The sequence below is a fragment of the Etheostoma cragini genome, chromosome 10, assembly GCF_013103735.1.
Source record: "Etheostoma cragini isolate CJK2018 chromosome 10, CSU_Ecrag_1.0, whole genome shotgun sequence".
Lineage (NCBI taxonomy): Eukaryota > Metazoa > Chordata > Actinopteri > Perciformes > Percidae > Etheostoma > Etheostoma cragini.
In genome coordinates, this window is record NC_048416.1 from 6,455,518 (window position 1) to 6,460,545 (window position 5,028).

The 5,028-nt window shown below is 46.4% G+C and overlaps 1 pseudogene; it reads right to left on the reverse strand.

The window, feature by feature from the left end:
- The window catches only part of LOC117952280, an 8,741-nt pseudogene extending 6,436 nt beyond the window's left edge, over window positions 1-2,305 (reverse strand).
- Window positions 2,306-5,028: the final 2,723 nt, after the last annotated feature.

Sequence of the window (5,028 nt, forward strand, 5' to 3'; positions counted from 1 at the left end):
TTCGGTCATGACCCAGCCTTCATGACCATAGGTGAGGGTAGGAACGAAAATTGCTCGGTAGATCGAGAGCTTTGCCTTTTATACTCAGCTCCCTTTTCGCCACAACGGTGCGATAAACAGAATGTAATACCGCAACCGCTGCTCCGATTCTCCGACCAATCTCACGCTCCATGGTCCCCTCACTCGCGAACAAGACCCTAAGGTACTTACCCTCCTTCACTTGGGGTAAGGACTCGTTCCCTACCCGAAGAAAGCACTCCATCGGTTTCCTGCTAAGAACCATGGCCCCAGATTTAGAGGTGCTGATCCTCATCCCAGCCGCTTCACACTCGGCTGCGAACCGATCCAGTGAGTGCTGAAGGTCACAGACCAATGACGCCATCAGGACCACATCATCTGCAAAAAGCAGCAATGAGATCCCGAGCCCACCGAACTGCAACCCCTCCCCGCCCCGACTACGCCTCAATATCCTGTCCATAAATATTACAAACAGGATTGGTGTCACTGTCCCAGACTTCCACGCAATGTTGAAGAGGCGTGTCAACCAAGACAGCCCCTCCACACCCAGAGCTTTCAGCATTTCTGGACGGACCTCATCAATCCCTGGGGCTTTGCCGCTGTGGAGTTGTTTGACTACCTCAGCAACTTCCACCAGGGAAATTGACGACAAACCCCGATCATCCTCCAGCTCTACCTCTACCACAGAGGGCGTGTCAGCTGGATTTAGGAGTTCCTCAGTGTGCTACTTCCACCGCTCTATTACCTCCCCAGTTGAGTTAGCAACATCCCATCCTTACCGTAAACAGCTTGGATGATTCCCCTCTTCCCCCTCCTGAGGTTGCGAACGGTTTTCCAGAAGCCCCTTGGTGCCGACCGAAAGTCCTTCTCCATGGCTTCTCCAAACTTCTCCCACACCCGCTGCTTTTCCTCTGTCACTACAGAGGCTGCGGCCCTTCGGACCCGTTGGTACCTTGCAACTGTCTCCGGAGTCCTCCGGGATAACATATCCCGAAAGACTCCTTCTTCAGTTGGACGGCTTCCCTGACCACCGGTGTCCACCAGGGTGTTCGTGGGTTACCGCCCCTTGAGGCACCTAAGACCCTAAGACCACAGCTCACCGCCGCAGCTTCAGCAATGTAAACTTTGAACATTGTCCACTCAGGTTCGATGCCCCGAGCCTCCACAGGGATGCCCGAAAAGCTCCGCGGTGTGAATTGAGGTGTGAATTGAAAGTCCGTCAGACAGGGGCCTCCTCCAGACGTTCCCAATTTACCCACACTACCCGTTTGGGCTTACCAGGTATGTCCAGAGTCCTCCCCCATCCCCTGACCCAACTCACCACCAGATGGTGATCAGTTGACAGCTCTGCCCTTCTCTTTGCCCGAGTGTCCAAACATACGGCCTCAGATCAGATGAAACAATTATAAAATCGATCATTGACCTTTGGCCTAGGGTGCTCTGGTACCACCTACACTTATGAGCATCCCTATGTTCGAACATGGTGTTTGTTATGGACAATCAATGACAAGCACAGAAGTCCAACAACAGACAACCACTCTGGTTCAGATCAGGGAGGCCGTTCCTCCCAATTACGCCTCTCCAAGAATCTCCATCATCACCCACGTGTGCGTTGAAGTCCCCCAGCAGAACTATGGAGTCCCCTACTGGAGCCCCGTACAGGACTCCATTCAGGGTCTCCAAGAAGGCCGAATACTCCGAACTCTTGTTTGGTGCATATGCACAAACAACAGTCAGAGTTTTCCCCCCATCACCAGTAGGCGTAGGGAGGCGACCCTCTCGTCCACCGGGGTAAACTCCAACGCGGCGGTGCTCAGTCGGGGGCTTGTGAGTATCCCCACACCCGCCCGGCGCCTCACACCCTGGGCAACTCCGGAGTAGGACAGAGTCCAACCCCTATCCAGGAGTATGGTTCCAGGACCGAGACTGTTCGTAGAGGTAAGCCCCACCAGATCTAACTGGTAGCGCTCCACCTCCCGCACAAGTTCCGGCTCCTTCCCCCACAGAGAGGTGACATTCCACGTCCCCAGAGCCAGCATCTGCCGCCCGGGTCTGGTCCGTCGAAGCCCCTGTCCTTCGCCGCCACCTATGTGGCAGCGCACCCGACCCCACTGGTTCATCCCACAGGTGGTGGGCCCTTGAGATGGAGAGAGAGGTGCCACGCAACTTTTTCGGGCTGTGCCCGACCGGGCTCCCTGGCAAACCTGGCCACCAGGTGCTTGCTTACTAGCCCGCCGTCTGGGCCTGGCTCCAGACGGGGGCCCCGGGCTTCCTCCGGTCGGGGCATGCGCATTTGGTTTGTAAGAGGCCTCTAGCCGCTGTCGCTAGTTAACAAGTGTCCTCCAGGATTAAAGTAGGAACATTTTGCAATAACTGCACAAGCTGCTGTGGCCACATTTACTTTTTTTATTAGAGCTCACACTATAGTCACTGTGTGGTAGCCTTATTGTTGCATTGGGGTTCTTGCATGGTCCATTGCCCTCTTGTGGACAAATAAAAACATTTACTGTTTCTGTAAGTTAAGTAAGGCTGTAAGGCTGTAACTGATTGAATCCTGTCTTCCAGCCTCTATCACTGTACTTGCTGTGAACTGAAATCATGTGTGTCCATGAGACTATAAGTAAATCATTCTGTTAAATCTGGTAAATCCATAGTTTTAGTTGAGTTTATGCACTCCATGCAGCCTTTAGTTCTCATATAGTTATCATTTACGTTGTTTAATGTATGTATGACCCAATTTAAAGCCAGTTAGTTGGAGCAGTAACTGTGCTTGTGGAATGAATTGCGCTCTATACTTGCTTAATATGTTGTTGCTGTACACCTAATACTTAAGTCAAATTCATATGTAAGCTATTTCTGTTCAGTGTTGTTAAGACACTGTTTCATCTAAATGAATAGTGGAGAATTACATAATTATGATGACAATTAATCCATGTTCTGAATTTTTTTTTAAACTAACTAGTTCAAGATGAAAAGTCTTAATATTTCAAGATAAAAAGTCCTAATATTTCAAGATAGAAAGTCCTAATATTTCAAGACAAAAAGTCCTAATATTTCAAGACAAAAAGTCCTAATATTTCAAGATAAAAAGTCCTAATATTTTATAATGTTGTCATGTTTACTGAACTACATTTATCTCACAGCTTTTGCTTTATGGCTTCAGGCTTGTTTCTGCAACAGCTCATTGAGTATCGGATACAATAAAAACTATTGAGGAAATATCTTCCTTTGACATTGATCCAGTATTACACGAGATCGCTGCAGTTGGCTGCAGAGAAACAAGCTACAGTGTAAGTTATTAGGACAATTGTCCAGCTTGTATTTACGTTCATAAAAGTGCTCGTTTTGCTACAGACAGACTCAGATTAATATTCTAAGTGTCTGACAACATTATGGAAAGGATTTCTAAGGAGGTCAACCTTTCTGTTAAAGATTAAGATTGTTTTTTAAAACATAAAAGTCTGAGAAATTGCGTTCGCTTAACCCACCAGACTCCATGTAAATCATCAGTGATTTTGGGTTCTAGTGAACTGGGGGCATTTCCGGGGACAGATCCAGCTGGGGACAGGTCACCAAAACAGGGGACTGTCCCCAGAAACCGGGGACGTCCGGTCACCCTACTGTAAGCAGTCCGTTTAGAGATGATGTGACTGGCAGGTAACGTTAATTGGTCCCTATGTACAAACAACGTTATATTATAAACGATAGCTAACCCAGCAACGGCGATTATGAGCTTGTTGTCAGAATTAATGTTTTGGTAGGAACGAAAGTTTACATCGTATGTGTCTCTGGGATCAGCCAGCACGAAGGACTTCTATATTCCCATTGGCGGATGGCGTTAGCCGCTGCTTGCCGCTGAACTGCGTCATAGCTCTTTACCATAAAGTTGAAATATTTCAACTTTCTGATTGACGCTCAACCAATCAAAACTCTCCTTGCAACCGAGAGAAGCCGGCTTCCATTGAAAATGAATGACTTCCTTTAGACGCTCAAGTCGGTGGCGGTATGAATGTCTGGTAACAGAAGTGTCTGCCTTCTGCTTCTGAACCAACAGCCCACTTAAAAGAACATGTTACTTCTTTGGGAAATTAGCTTAGGTAATTGGTTGTTGTCGGTGAAGGTTGGTGAGATACAGACAAAACAATCCCATAGACACATGTCTCAGCTTAGTACAGAAAAACTACAAAAGCCAAAAGACTCAAAAATGGATTCTATATGAATTTTCTTTTTACAGATATGTCTGTGCAGTTTTCTTATTTCTTTTAGAAAAATGCAAAGAAAAAAGCCAAAATAGTGCAAATTAATAAAATTTCTCAAATACAAAATACCAGCCACATCAATCACACACATACTTGAAGTAACTATATGCATAAGTATATAGAAATAAGTAATTATAAATTGGTCAGGTTGTGAAATGCAATAAATAAGGCCCTATTTTTGCTTTGACACAGCTACAGCCATTACAGGGTCAACATTTCATTGTCAAATATGGTGTCTATGGATTCATCTTCTTATTGGCTAAAAAGGTAGGAGGGTCTAGTTTGAACTGGTCTGAGCAAATGTCGATCTCAGACATCATCAGGTTAAAGATGACTGCATGTCAACAAGTTTGAGTGTAAATTTCCCTTCATCTATGGATAACTTTCTTTGCTCTGGCGGAGAAGTCTCCGTCTATTTCAACAGTTTTTGCCAGGGTCTCTGGCAAAAATGGCCACTTCTGTGGGCACAACAAGACATTTGCGGAGTGTCAGAAAATGCAGCATTCAACCTGTGCTCAAATCAGTTGCGAAAAGGTCCAGTTTAACTTGGAATGCACGCATCTGTTCCACAAGGTCGATGACAGTTTGGGCTCTTCCTTGTAGTCCCAAATTAATATCATTCAGGTGCTTGAATATGTCACTCAGAAAGCAAACAGCCATAAAATTGGTCTATTTACATTACGTCTCCGCTAGTGGTTAGCCAAATTAGCTGTTAGCTAAACTAACATTAGCTTTCCGGTGGAGGCTAACG